This window comes from Ornithorhynchus anatinus, chromosome 21 (assembly GCF_004115215.2).
Source record: "Ornithorhynchus anatinus isolate Pmale09 chromosome 21, mOrnAna1.pri.v4, whole genome shotgun sequence".
Lineage (NCBI taxonomy): Eukaryota > Metazoa > Chordata > Mammalia > Monotremata > Ornithorhynchidae > Ornithorhynchus > Ornithorhynchus anatinus.
In genome coordinates, this window is record NC_041748.1 from 20,301,661 (window position 1) to 20,316,886 (window position 15,226).

The window sequence follows — 15,226 nt, forward strand, 5'->3', positions numbered from 1 at the left end:
CCAGGCACGACGGGGACCGTTCCCCCGTCCGCTCACGCGTCCGCTTCGACCCCGGCGCTCAGCACATAGCGGGCGCTTAGTAAAGGCCGTCGTCGTTATTAAATCCCGGCCAGACGGGCTCAGGAACCCCCCCGGAGGAGGCACCTCTTCACCTCGCCGTGAAGAACGACTCGAGAAGGCCCGAAGAGCACCGGCAGGACAAGAAATACAACATGGCCAGGGTGGAAACCTAACGAGAAACAGAACAAGCCAAGACAGAAGCTTAACGAGAAATACCGGCGGGTCCCCCAAGAAAAACTACATCCACTCTGCCCTGCCTTATCGACCCGGCCGGCGGACGGGCGAGGAGCCCTCCGCAGACCAGATAAATGCCGAGAAATATGGCAGGAGGGCTCGCCCGGACTGATGAGAAGAGAAGAGAGCGCAACTTAAATCAAAGGTCCAACACGCCGGGAGAGGGAAGATAATAGGATTTGTGTTTATGGTTAAAAAGGGAAAGAACACCGAGGTAATCAGACGGCCCGGGAATCGGAGAGAACGGAATCAGAGGGGGAGGAGGAAAGGCCCGCGGAAGCGCAGGCCGGAGATGCGGCCTGGCAGAGCCGTGAGTGATCTCCGTGTCGGGCGACTCCCGGGAAGGGAGAAGAGGAGACGCGGGCCTCGGGGGTCGGGGCGCTGGGTTCGCATCCCGGCTCCGCCGCTCGTCTGCCGTGGGACCTCGGGCGAGTTGCTTCACTTCTCTGGGCCTCGGTCACCTCGTCTGGAAAATGAGGATGCAGACCGGGAACCACATGCGGGACCGGGGCTGGGTCCAACCCCATTAGCCTGTATCGATCCCAGCGCTGAAGTGGGTGCCTGGCACACAGTAAGCGCTTAACAGATACAGATTTTTAAAAAACCGTTAAGAAAAGAAGGGGGCGAAGCAGAGGATTTCTCTGCCGGCGTGAAAGGCTGGGTCCGGTTCGACGGGGGAAGCGTTGGGAAGCCCCCTCCTCCCTCCCTCCGAGGCTTTTCTGAAGGCCCCAAAGCCCTCCCCGGGACCCTCCCCTTCAAAAACGGGCCGGCCCCCCGTGAAACGGAGGCAGGGAGCAGTCTGCGGGCCCGGAGGGCCGTCGGTCGGTGGTGTTCACCGAGCGCCCGCCGTGTCTGGACGCTGTCCCGAGCCCTTGGGAGAGGCCGGTCTCTGCTCGCCGGCCCCCCCGTCCCCGAGGCGGGGGCGGTGTCAGCTGTGTCCTCGGGGAAGCTGGGGCTGACTGGTGGTCGCGTGTGTGCGTCGGAGGTGGGGGCCCATGGCGGGGACGAGGGTCCGGCCCTGCCCGCCCCTTTCCCCCACACCCCGGGCCAGCCCCGAGGCGGACGGTGGCCGCTCCGATCGATAACCAGCACCTGCCCCTTGGCTCACCTTGTTTCTCCCCCCTCTCCGCCTCTCGCTGTCTCTCTGTCTCTCTCCCTCTCACCCCCTCGGTCTCCCCGTCTCTCTCCGTCCCTTTCTCGGTCTCTCTCTCACTCTCATTCCCCCTCTCATTCTCACCCTCTAACTCTCTCGATTTCTCCCTCTACCTCTTTCCTCTCTGACTCTCTGTCTCTGTTTCAGCAGAGGGCCCGGGCTTGGGAGTCAGAGGTCGTGGTTCTAATTCCGGCTCCGCCACCTGTCTGCCGGGTGACCTGGGGCAAGCCGCTTAACTTCTCTGGGCCTCGGTTACCTCATCTGTAAAATGGGGATTAAGACCGTGAGCCTCACGTGGGACAACCCGATCGCCTTGTATCTCCCCCAGCGCTTAGAACGGTGCTTGTAACACTTAGTAAACACTTGACAGATGTCATCGTCTTTAGTATTATTATTATTGTTATTATTAATGACAGAGCTGGGATTATTATTATTACGATGATGATTATTATTACGTCTCTCTGACTCTCCCTGGGCCTTTATCTCACTTTCTGCCAGAATCTCCCTACCTTATCGCAACCTCTCCCTTTCTATGTCTGCCTCAATCTCTCCCTTTCTCTCTGACTCTTTCTCTTTCTCGTACTCTCTTTCTCTGCGTCTCTCCATCTTCCAACTACCCTTCTCTCTGTCTCTTTGTACATCTCTCTGTTCAGACACCTTCCTGTCTCTCTCTTTATCTGTCTCTCTGTATCTGTCCCCCCTTTTATCTCTCAGCCTCTCTCACCCCTGCCGGTCTCTCCCTCTCCCTCTCCGTCGTCCCGACTCCCCTCCTCTCTCTGGGTCCGTGATTGTCCATCTCGTTCTGTCTCATACTCTCCGTGTCTCTCTGCCTCGTCCTCCCTCTCTCATCTTCTCCCCCATTCCAGAAGGCACTTTGCAGACCGTGGGTCCGGGGAAAAGTTAGGAGAGTTGGGGACGGGGGAGTGGGGAGAGTCGGGAGCAGCTGTCCCTGTGTGCTCTCTCTTTCTCTCTTCCCCCCGCTTTCTCTCTCCCCTCCCTCCCGGGAAGCCATAGCCGGAGCAGAGGGATCCCCCCCTTCTCCGGGCAGAATTCCCGGGGCCAAACTCACGAGTCAGGGCCGCATTCTTAGACTTCAACGAACAGAAGTAATGAATGCTGCTCCCGTTTCCCCCAGGAGTCTGATAAAGAGCAGACTGCTGGAACAATGCTTCTCAGTTTTACATTCCCTCCTGGTTCATTAACTGCGGCATCACTGAAAACATTACCCGGCATGCTCCGGTTTATTTGGCTCCTCTATTCCGGTCACAAGCTAAGAGGGAGCTGTCGGGCAAAGGGAGAAATTAATTACATCGCACTCCGCTGACGTCCCGAAGATTTCCGTTTCTCACGCGAAGGTCGCTTTGTGGGCCGGGTTTTGTAGGGGTTTTTTCCCTTCACTGTTTTTTTGTCGTCGTCGTCGGATCCTCCTTCCCCCGACCCACGTAGGAAAGGGAGCCAGTTGCTCAACCGGGTGGTCTGCGGTGGCTTGTTCCATCTGCGGCTAGGTAGGGAATTTTCCCTGAGCCGGGCATTCCCAGGTCTCCGTTCAGTGGAAGGAGCGGCTCCCTGCTGACCTCCCTCCTCCAGCTGGGGCCTCTCCGGTCCGCACTTCGGTCTACTGTCCGGATCGTGGGCTAAGACGTCGTTCCACCCACGTGTCCCCGCTCCTTAGCAACCTCCGGTGGTTTTAATAATAATAATGTCAATAATATTAATAATGATATTTGTTCAGCGCTTAATATGTGCCAAGCACCGTTCTAAATACTGGGGTAGATACAGGGTAATCACTCTGTCCCAGGTGGGGCTCACGGTCTTAATCCCCATTTTACAGAGGAGGGAACTGAGGCCCAGAAAAGCTAAGCGGCTTACCCGAGGTCACACAGCAGACAAGTGGCGGAGCTGGGATTAGAACCCACATCCTCTGACTCCCAAGCCCGGGCTCTGATTCTCTCCGCATCAAGCAGAAACTCCTGACCACCGGCTTAAAGACGCTCAGTCAGCTCCCACCCCACCATGTTTTTTTTTTTTTTAACAGTGCTCGTTAAGTACTTACTATACGAGATAATAATAATTAAGGTATTTGTTCAGCGCTTACTACGTGCCAAGCCCTGTTCTAAGCGTTGGGGTAGATACATGATAAGCAGGCTGTCCCGAGTGGAGCTCACAGTTTTAGTCCCCATTTTACAGATGAGATAACTGAGGCCCAGAGAAGTTAAGGGGCTTCCCCGAGGTCACACAGCAGAGAGGGTGGCGGAGCCGCACTGGGGCAGATGCAATATCCCGGTCCCAAAGTTTTAGTCCCCATTTTACGGACTAGATAACTGAGGTGCAGAGACCGGAGAAGCCGTGTGGACTAGTGGAAAGAGCACGGGTCTGGGAGTCAGAAGACCCGAGTTCGAATCCCAGCTCCGCCACATGTCTGCTGGGGGCCCTTGGGCAAGTCACTTTGCTCCTCTGGGCCTCATTTCCCTCGTCAATAAAACGGGGATGGAGACCGTGAGCCTGTGGGCCGCGGACCGTGTCCAATGCGATTAGCTTGTATCTCTGGCTCGGTGCTTACAACGCTGCCTGACACATAGTAAGCGCTTCAGAGATGCCTTTACAAATATGCCAATATCGCTTTCCACTATCCATCTATATATGTATATAATTGTGATATTTACTATGTGCCAACCACTGTTCTAAGCGCTAAGTTAATCAGATTATCCATCGTGGGGCTCACACTTTTAATCCCCATTTTGCAGTTGACGTAACTGAGGCACAGAGAAGTTAAGTGACTACGTATATATATATATATACATATATATATATATATATATATATATATATATATATATCTGTCAAATGGGGAATAAAACTGTGAGCCCCACCTGGGGCAGGGACCGTGTCCAACCCAGTTACCCTGTAGCTACCCCAGAGCTCAGTACGGTGCCTGGCCCTGTACTAATCAATAGATCCGTCGATGTTCTTTATTGAGCCCTTACTTTGAGAGTTCGACTTTTGAACTCACGGTTCAGTTCCACCTCTGACCTCACGTTTCACCAGGGGAGTGGCCAGAAGATGCCTGCTGAAATAATAACAATAATAATGATGTTGGTATTTGTTAAGCGCTTGCTATGTGCCAGGCACTGTTTTAAGCGCTGGGGGAGATACAAGGTCATCAGCTTGTCCCACGTGGGGCTCACAGTCATCATCCCCATTTTACAGATGAGGTAACTGAGGCACAGAGAAGTGAAGTGACTCGCCCAAAGTCACACAGCTGACAAGTGGTGGGGCCGGGATCAGAACCCACGACCTCTGACTCCAAAAGCCCGGGCTCTTTCCATTAAGCCACGCTGTGCATTGTCCCCCCCGCCCCAGGCAGTCTGTTTGCTTAATAGTGAATGGTAAAAATATGATCCTGGTTTTAGGGCACTTGTTAAGCCTTAAATCCTTCAGTCGTATTTACTGAGCGCTTACGGTGTGCCGAGCACTATACTAGGCGCATGGAATGTCCAACTGAGCAACAGAGACAATCCCGACCCAAGAAGGGGCTCACGGTCTAGAAGCGGGGAGACAGACAACCGAACAAAAAAAGCAAGTAAACGGGCGTCACTAGCATCGATGTAAATAGATAGAATTATAGCTATATAGACATCATTAATAAAAGCACTTACTATGTGCCAGGCGCTGCCCTGAGGGCCGGCTTTGTATTACTCGTCAGGCGCTTACTTTGTTCCAGGCACCGTAGTTAGCTCTGGGGTAGATAGATGCCGATCAGGTTGGACGCGGTCCCCGCGTCCCCCATGGGGCTCGCGGTCTAAGTAAGAGGGAGTAGGGTTCGAGCCCCATTCCTCAGGCCTCTCGGAGGAGATGATAATGGTAACCGAGGCCCAGAGAAGTGAAGTGACTTGGCCAAGGTCACACAGCGGGCGGCTGGGAGAGCCGCGACGAGAACCCACCTTAATAATAATGCTGGTGTTCGTTAGACGCTTACTACGTGCAGAGCACTGTTCCGAGCGCCGGGGTAGATACGGGGTCATCGGGTCGTCCCACACTAGACGGATTTAGGGGAGACGGAACCGGAAAACAGGTCCGCTCCATTTCTGAGCTGCTGAAATCCCTAGATAATAATGATCTCGTTCCTTTAAGCGCTTACTACGTTCCGGGCACCGTACTGAGCGGCAGATCGGGTTGGACGCCGTCCCCGTCCCACGTGGGGCTCACGGTCTCCGTCCCCATTTTCCGGATGAGGGAACCGAGGCCCAGAGAAGTGAAGCGACTTAGCCAGGGTCACACAGCGGACGGGTGGCCGAGCTGGTGTTAGGACCCGTGACCTTCTGACTCCCAGGCCACTGTTCTACCCGTGGCGCCCTGCTGCCTTCTAGATGGATGTAAGGGAGACAGAACCGGGGCCTAGGAGACCCTCAGAGAAGAGGAAAACAGGTCCGCTCGGGAGCTAAGCTGTTGAAATCCCCGGACGGACGGACGGACGGACGGACGGACGGAAGGTCGGACGTAGGGAAGACAGAACCGATGGCCGGGAGCCGTATTTCCCGATGCAATAGCACCATCTGCTGCTGTTTGCGCAACGGAGCGGCCCGGCTCCCAACGGCCCGTGGTCGCAACCCGCCGACCCCGATTTTGGAAAGAATCTATCAGAACGACGAACGCAGGACCAACCCGGGGCCGTCCGGGCCAGGGGCCTCCCCCTCGTCAGCCTGGGAGCCTGCCTCTTGCTGAGCACCCGGCGACAGTGAGAAGCAGCGCGGCCTGGCGGGAAGAGCCCGGGCCTCGCAGTCGGAGGCCCTGGGTTCCAATCCCGGCTCCGCCGCTCGTCTGCCGTGTGGCCGCGGGCGAGTCACTGCGCTTCTCCGGGCCTCGGTTCCCTCCTCTGGAAAAGGGGGATCGGGACCGTGAGCCCCGGGTGGGACGTGGAGCGTCCAACCCGATCATCTTTTTTGATCTACCTGAGCGCTTTTTTTTAATGGCGTTTGTTAGGTGCTTACTAAGCGCCAGGCACTGTGCTAAGCGCCTGCGCTTGTGTTAAGCACCGTGTAGAGTGTTAACAGATTCCATTAAAAAAAAGGAAGGTGCTAAATTGCTAAGCCCATTCTTTTCATTCTTATTTAATGATAAAACTGTAAGCTCCTTAGGGGCAGGGAATGTGTCAGTTTACTGCTATATCGTATTCCAAGTTCTCTGCACACTGTAAGCGCTTAGTAAATACGATTGGACCGACTGACTGAATGATAATTATACTTGTGGCATTTGTTAAGCGCTTACTGTGTGCCAGGCACTGTACTGAACACTGGGGTGGATACAGGCAGATCTGTTTGGCCCCGTTCCCTGACCCGTATGGGGCTCGGAGTCTTGGCAGTTACCCGAAAGCTTCGAAAAGAGTTCCGTCCACTTAGTTACCCCCGTGGGCAGTCACCGGCACCAGCCGAGCGCGAGCCTCTGGCCGGTGTCCGTCGGGGCAGCGGAAACGCCGGTCTTCAACCGGACGGTGGCCGGCGGAGGGGTCGTCGGTCAGAGCTCGTCTCCGGCCCGACAGGCTCCTCCTGGCCCGTGGTTCCCCTGGGCTAGCGTGATGAGGTCAAGAAATAATTATCACGGAAACGATTCTGGTACTTGTAAAGCACTGACGAGGTGCCGGGCACTGTTCGAAGCGCCGGGGTGGATACGAGGTAATCGGGTCGGACAGAATCCCTGTCCCACTTGGGACTCACACAGTCTAAATCCCCATTTTACAGATGAGGGAACTGAGGCCTAGAGAAGTGAAATGACTCGCCCAAGGCGACAAAGCAGTCAGGTGACGGAGCCGGGATTAGAACCCGGGTCCTTCTGAACCCCAGGCCCGGCTCTAGCCACTGTGAAAAGACCCCGGGCTTGGGAGTCAGAGGTCATGGGTTCGAATCCCGGCCCTGCCACTCGTCAGCTGTGTGACTGTGGGCAAGTCACTTCACCTCTCTGTACCTCAGTTACCTCATCTGTAAAATGGGGATGAAGTCTGTGAGCCTCACGTGGGACGACCTGATGACCCTGTATCTCCCCCAGCGCTTAGAACGGTGCTCTGCACATAGTAAGTGCTTGATAAATACCGACATCATTATTATTATTTTATTAAACCACGTTGCTCCAGTTAATCCGCCCGTGGTATTTATCGTGCGCTTTTTTGTTTTGAATGGTATTTGTTAAGCGCTTGCTACGCCTCAAACCCTGGGAGTCAGAAGGTCGTGGGCTCTAATCCCGGCTCCGTCAGTTGGGTGCCGTGGGACCTCGGGCGAGTCGCTTCGCTTCTCTGGGCCTCGGTCATCTCGTCTGTAAAATGGGGATTGAGACAGTGAGCACCACTTGGGGCGGGGTCCGTGTCTAATCCTGATTGCTGTTATCCTCCCGAGTGCTTAATACAGTGCCTGGTACAGAGTGAGCGCTTAACAAATACCATGATTATTATTACTATTATTATAGCTGTTTTCCCCCCCTCTCAGATGGGGAGAGAGACCCGCGCCCCCTTTCCTCTCAGTATCCCGTAACCGCCTCCTTTTTTTTAATGCTGTTCGTTAAGCGCTGCCATGTGCCCGGCAGCGTACCGAGCGCTGAGGGAGATATAAGGTAATCGGGTCGGAGACGGTCCGTGTCCCACGTGGGGCTCACGGTCTTCATTTTCCAGATGAGGAAACAGAGGCCCAGAGTAGGATCGGATAGCTCCCAGGCCAGGCGCGACATTCCCTGCCCACAACGAGTTTACGGTCCAGAGGGCAAGGCAGGCGTTAATAGAGATAATTATTTCAGTCTCCGGCCACCCCGGCTCCGCCCGGCCTAGCGACCCCTCCCCTGCTCCTGCTCGCCTCCGCCGTAAGCGTCGAGGCCCCATCCTCGTCTGGCCCGGCCCGGCCTGAGGCCTCGGGCCCTGACGCGGACGGCTCGGCGCGGGCCGAGTGCAGAGAAGCGGGGGTCAGTAAGACCGAAACCCACCCGGACCAGCCCGGAGAGAGGCGGTAAACGGGTGCCAAGAGAAACCAGAAACCAAACGTGCCCCGGGTGAGAGACGGTGCAGAAACGGAAGGTCCGCTCACCCCGGGGGTGGCGTTCGGGGACGCTCGGGCTACCGACGTGTCAGTAACAGGAAGGAGAAATCGCTGACTGGAAAGGAAACCGAAAAGCCCCTGGTCTTTCTCTGCGGATCAGAAAAACAACGGCGCTGGGGCCGAGCCCGCGGTCGGCGGACGGCACGGGGGGACGTAGGCCGGAGAAGGAGGCGGGGACCTGGCCGGTCGGTCTCCCCCGGCCTTCCCGGGGTCGGCGGAGGCGAGGGAGGGGGCGGGGTGGGGGGCACTGACTCTCTCGGACTCTCCCAAACGTTTGGTACAGTGCTCGGCACGCAGTAGACCGTCAGCTCTCTGAGGACAGAGATCAGGTCTGACTCTGTCGGACTCTCCCAAGCGGGGCTCTACACACGGTGGACCGTCAGCCGGCTCGGTGGAAAGAGCCCGGGCTTGGGAGTCAGAGGACGTGAGTCCTAATCCTGACGCCGCCACCTGTCTGCTCTCTGACCTTGGGCAAGCCGATTCACTTCTCTGTGCCTCGGTCACCTCATCTGTAGCCCGATGACCTTGTGTCTGCCCCTGCGCTTGGGACGGCGCTCGGCACATGTGACTTAACAAATGCCATCGTTATTATTAGTATTCATTCATTCATTCATTCAATAGTATTTACTGAGCGCTTACTATGTGCAGAGCACGGTGCTAAGCGCTTGGAACGTACAAGTCGGCAGCCGATAGAGACGGTCCCTGCCCTTTGACGGGCTTCCGGTCTGATCGGGGGAGACGGGCAGACGAGGACGATGGCAATAAATAGAGTCGAGGGGAAGAACATCTCATAAAAACAATGGCAGATAAATAGAATCAGGGTGATGTACCTCTCATTAAACAAAATAAGCAAAATAAATAGGGTGATGAAGATATATACGGTCGCGCGGTCGAGTGCAGCGCCGAGGGGATGGGACGGGATGGGAGAGGAGGAGAGGAGAAGGGGGGAGAAGAGGGTTTAGCTGCGCAGAGGCGAAGGGGGGGTAGAGGGAGCAGAGGGAAAAAAGGGGGGAGCTCAGTCTGGGAAGGCCTCTCGGAGGAGGTGAGCTTTAAGTAGGGATTCGAAGAGGGGAAGAGAATCAGTTTGGCGGAGGTGAGGAGGGAGGGCGTTCCGGGACCGCGGGAGGACGTGGCCCCGGGGTCTACGGCGAGATAGGCGAGCCGGGATTAGAACCCAGGCCCTACCCTATCCCGAATCTTAACCCAAACCCTATCCCTGACCTGAACCCTAGCCTTTCCAGGTCCCCGGGCCCGTGCTCTGTCCGCTAGACTGTGCTGCTTCTCTGCTCCCCAAATGCTTAGTGCAGTGTTCTGCGCACTGTAAAGGTGCTCATTAAATCCCACCGAGTCATTGCCTAGCACAGAGGCTCATGTGGTGTCATAACAATAACAGTAATAATTATGGTATTTGCTAAGTGCCTACTGTGTGCCAGGCACCGTACTAAGCGCTGGGGTGGATACAAGTGAATCGGGTCGGACGCGGGCCCTGACCCACGGTCTCAGTCCCCCTTTTGCAGATGAGATAACTGAGGCCCGGAGAAACCAAGTGACTTCCCCAAGGTCGCACGGCGGACCCGGTGGCGGAGCCGGGATTAGAACCCAGGTCCTTCCGACTCCCCTGGCCGTGCTCTGTCCACTAAGCCACGCTTGTCCTTTTTATACAAAATCAATAATAATAATGTTGGTATCTGTTAAGCGCTTACTATGTTCTAAGCGCTGGGGTAGATACAGGGTCATCAGGTTGTCCCCCGTGAGGCTCACAGTCTTCATCCCCATTTTACAGATGAGGTAATGATAATGTTGGTATTTGTTAAGCGCTTACTATGTGCAGAGCACTGCTCTAAGCACTGGGGGAGATACAGGGTCACCAGGTTGTCCCACGTGAGGCTCACAGTCTTCATCCCCATTTTACAGATGAGGTCACTGAGTCACAGAGAAGTTGTGACTCGCCCACAAGACCTCAGACTGTAGACCCCTTCAAGGCAGGGATCGGGTCTTCCAACTCCTTTGCGTTGGACTCTCCCAAGCGCTCAGTACGGGTGCTCCTCACAGAGTAGGTGTTCAGTAAATACAGTTGATAGATCGGTTACTGGAGCGATGGCTTCTCCTCCGTCTGTACTCTCTCTCGGTAGAGGTCGCGGCCGTGGATTTAACGAGCACCTTCGGGTGCAGGGCAGCGCCCTGGACGTCGGGAGGTAGAACAGAAGCCCGAGATCTGACCGCGGCCCGCGGGGAGCGTCTACCTAACGGCCCGCCGTGGTATTTACTGAGCGTCGCACTCCGAATCAATATGAAGTATGGTGATCATGGTACGTGTCCAGCACTTACCGTGGTCCAAGTACCGTTCTAACCGTTCTAAGCGCTGGGGTGGCTACGAGTCAATGAGGTTGGATCCGGGCCCCGTCCCCCGTGGGGCTCGCGGGCTTCATCCCCGTTCTACAGATGAGGGAACCGAGGCCCAGAGAAGTGAAGTGACCTGCCCAGGGTCCCCCAGCAGATAAGGGCCGGAGCCGGGAGCAGGACTCGGGTCCCTCTGAGTCCCGGGCCCGGGCTCTGGCCGCTAATCGACGCCGCCCGTCGAGAGGAATTTATCGAGCGTCTGCCGCGTGCAGAGCCGTGTGCCGAGAGTAAAATCCGGCCGTCGGTAGAGGAGATCCCTGCCCCCGGAGGAGCTTTTTATAGTCCAGGAGAGGGGAAGACGGGCATGCGAATAAGGGACCGAAAGGGGAAGTGGCCGAGTATAAAGATGTGGACATACGTGCAGAGGGGGTGGGGCGAGTCGAACCTCTAAGGGTTTAAGGGGAACTCGCCGGCCCGAGGGCTAACAGGGTGGGAGCCGAGGGCTTAGTCGGGGAAGGCTTCCCGGAGGGGACGCGATCGCGGCGGAGCTTTGAAGGGAGGGGAGAGCGGCGGGTCCCGGGGGAGGGAGGCGTAGGCCGGACCGGACGGGGCGTCTCAGGGGCGGACGGAGGGACCGCCGGGACGGAGGGGCCTCCTCCCCGGCCGCCGGTCGGCCCGGAGGCGTCCCCGGGGCCCGGGAGAGGGCCTGGGGAGGGGGAGAGGGAGCGAGGGGAGAGACAAGATCAGTTGGCCGGAGGTCCCGGATTGAAGCGCGTAGATGACGCAGAAGGGAGTGGGGGCCGGGCAAAGGAGGGCTCAATCGGGGAAGGCCTCTCGGAGGAGGTGTAACGGTTTCTACCGGTTTGGAGGTGGGGAGAGTGGTGGTCCGGCGAAGCGGCGTGGAGTAGTGGAAAGACCCCGGGCCCGGGAGTCAGAGGACGTGGGTTCTAATCCCGGCTCCGCCACTCGTCCGCCCCGTGACCTGGGCCAAGCCGCTTCGCTTCTCTGGGCCTCGGTGACCTCATCTGCAAAATGGGGACTACGACTGTGAGCCCCGCGCGGCACGACCTGATCGCCTCGTATCTACCCAAGCGCTTAGAAGAGCGCTGGGCGTGTAGTAAGCGCTTAACAGATACCATCATTATTATTATTTTAGGGAGGGGGAAGGAGTTCCAGGCTAGGGGGAGGATGGGGGGGATGCGTTGGGCAGAGCTGGCTTCCTCCCTCTGCACCGCATCCCCCCGCCCCCCGTCCCGCCCCCGGGGAGCCCGGCCCCAGCGGGATCGCCGCCTCCACCCCCAGCTAGGCCGGGTGGCCTCCCCACTGCCTGTCTTTCACCTGACGAGACGCCCCGAGATTCCCGGGCATCTCCCTCCGCCCCCTCTTGGCCTGGTGGCAAGAGCCCGGGCTTGGGAGTCAGAGGACGTGGGTTCTGATTCCGGCTCCGCCGCTTGTCTGCCCTGTGACCCCGGACAAGCTGCTTCACTCCTCTGCGCTTCAGTCCCCTCATCTGGAAAATGGGGATTAGGACTCTGAGCCTCACGTGGGACAACCCGATTACCTTGTATCTACCCTAGCGTTTAGAAGGGTGCTTGGCACGTAGTAAGTGCTTAAGAAATAACGTCATTATTAATAGTATTATAGTCATCATCCTCCCTCGCCCCAGCCGAGCCCAGGGAAGGGGTCCCAAATTGCTGTCCGTCTTCGTGGACCGCCGCGGCGTGGGAGCTTTAGGCTAGAGGCCGAAAGGGACTTCTTTTCAGAGCGGTTCGCTAGAAGAAGGGGCTCGAGGGCGATCGTAGACTCCGCTTCTCTGGGCTGCTTTAGAATTCGGTGTGTTCCGTTGAACGGTCCATCCCGAGGCAGGGGGTCGGACGGGATGACCTTTCTAGACCCCTTCCCCGGGCAGAGGGGAGCGGTTTTTCAATGTTCCAGAGTAACACCTACGGGGAGCCACTGGGAGGATTCAGCAGCGGACAGCCCTTCCTCCAATTTCCTTGTGTCTCCGGTTTCTGGCGCTCGGGAAATACCGCGACCCCGGCTACTCCTTCTCGGTCATTGAGAACCAGAGCTCTGATCAAGCTATCCGAAGAGGGCCCGGCCCCGGATCTGGGAAGGGGCAGAGCGGGCAGTGGCCCCTGGCAGGCAGGCGTTCCGGGTTCGAGCCCCAACTCTGCCGCAAGCCCTGCTGGGTGGCCTCGGGCCGGCGGCTCACCCTCTCTGGGCCTCGGTGTCCTCGACGGTGGAATGGGGATGAGGCGGTGACCCCTGCCCCGGTGGGCTTCCGGGCGTCCTTGTCATTATGCCGTGTCTGCCCCGCTGTCAAGGCCCCTGAGAAATGCTTCGTAAATACCATCCCGTTTGAAAACCCGTAATCAGACCGGAGGGCCGTAATTGAGGAGCGGAGGGTTGGACGGAGTCCAAGGGAGAGCGGTGGGGAGGCGGGTTGGGAAAAATGAAAAACAAGGAAATGTGTTTTTAATCGGGGTTAATTCATCCAGAGTAAGAAACCGCGAACCCGGCCCTCACGCGCGGATCCTCTGACGCCGACCCGGTTCCGCCACGTCGCCCACGTCCTGCCTCTGGCCTGGAGCGCCCTCCCTCCTCATCCCCGACGGACCACCGCTCTCCCCACCTTCAGAGCCCTCCCAAAGACCACATCTCCTCCAGGAAGCCTTCCCTGACCAGCCCCTCATCTCCCCGTCGTACCCTTCCTTCCCCTCTGCGGCCTGTGCACGCCTCTGTCCCCCAGCTCTTATGTCCGTCGCCTTCTGATCCGCTGCTTCTCCTATCAATCGAATATATAGTTTTTTGATAAGCGCCAGTCACCGAACTAAGCCCTGGGGTAGATGCAGCCTAATCAGATTGAACACGATCCCTGTCCCACATGGGGCTCACCCGTCTTCATCCCCACTGTACAGATGAGGGAACTGAGGCAGAGAAGTGAAGTGACCTGCCCAAGATCGCACAGCCGAAGAGCGGACAATCGTTCGGTCCTATTTATTGAGCACTCACTGTGTGCAGAGCTCCGTACTGAGCCCTCGGGAGGGGCCGGTATGAGAGTATCACAGACAACTCGGGGCCTGGGCGATCGGCTTGGAGTCGGGGGTCTGGGTTCGACTTCCGGGAGCTTACGGCCTTAAAGGGGAGACAGACATTAAAGTAGGTTGTAGAAGCAGCGTGGCTCAGTGGAAAGAGCCCGGGCTTGGGAGTCAGAGGTCATGGGTTCGAATCCCGGCTCTGCCGCTGGTCAGCTGTGTGACTTAGGGCAAGTCATTTCACTTCTCTGGGCCTCAGTTCCCTCATCTGTAAAATGGGGATGAAGACTGTGACCCCCCACGTGGGACAACCTGATCACCTTGTATCCCCCCAGCGCCCCTTAGAACAGTGCTTGGCACATAGTAAGCGCTTAACAAATACCACCATTATCAAGCGCTTAGTACAGTGCTCTGCACATAGTAAGCGCTCAATAAATACTATTGAATGAGTATAAGGACAGATACCTAAGGTTTTGTGGACTGGAGGGTGTATCGTAGAGCACAGGCCTGGGACTCAGAAGGTCATGGGTTCTAATCCTGGCTCTGCCACTTGTCTGCTGCGTGACCCTGGGTGTGTCGCTTCACTTCTCTGGGCCTCAGTCACCTCATCTGTAAGACGGGGATCGAGACTGTGAGACCCACAAGGGACGGGACAGAGACCCCGTCCGACCCGCTCTGCTTGTTTCCACCCCGGCGCTCGGTACGGCGCCCGGCACGTAGTGAGCGCTTAATAAATACCGCCGTTACCAGTAGTATCGTCTTGAAGGGCGTAATCGCCGCAGAGGCGAGGGTGGGCAGGGGAAATAACGGGGCCTTGAGTCAGGGAAGGCTCCCTGTGATTTTCGGAGGGTTTTGAGGGTGGGGAGAGGGGTGGTCCGTTGGATGCGAAGGGGGAGGGAGCTCCGGCCGGCGGGAGGAGGTGGGCGAGGGGTCGGTGGTGAGACGGATGAGGTCGAGGCGAAGCGAGTAGGCGGGCCTTCGAGAAGCGAGACGTGCGGGCCGGGTTGTCGGAGGAGATCAGCGAGGCGCGATGCATTCATTCGATCCTATGTATTGAGCGCTTGCTGTGAGCAGAGCACTGTACTGATCGCTTGGAAAGTACAGTTCGGCGACAGACAGACACCATCCCTACCCAAAAACGGTCTAGAAGGGAATGACGACGGTGCTCGTTAAGCGCTTACTGTGTGCCAAGCAGCGTTCTGAGCGCCGGGGTAGATAGAGGGTCATCGGGCGGTCCCACGTGGGGCTCACGGTCTTCATCCCCATTTGACAGAGGAGGTCACTGAGGCCCGGGGAAGGGAAGCGACCTGCCCAAAGTCACACAGCTG

The 15,226-nt window shown here is 57.3% G+C and overlaps 1 protein-coding gene and 1 long non-coding RNA gene across 3 annotated transcripts in view; one reads left to right on the top strand and one right to left on the bottom strand.

Moving 5' to 3' along the window:
* Positions 1-15,226, top strand: part of TPST2 (tyrosylprotein sulfotransferase 2) — a 210,536-nt gene that overhangs the window by 157,738 nt on the left and 37,572 nt on the right. The window lies entirely within an intron of this gene.
* Positions 454-3,119, bottom strand: LOC114806084. The gene is made up of 2 exons (XR_003754194.1): positions 2,517-3,119; positions 454-760 (listed from the first exon to the last, which is right to left on the bottom strand). It is a non-coding gene; the product is annotated as an uncharacterized LOC114806084 (long non-coding RNA).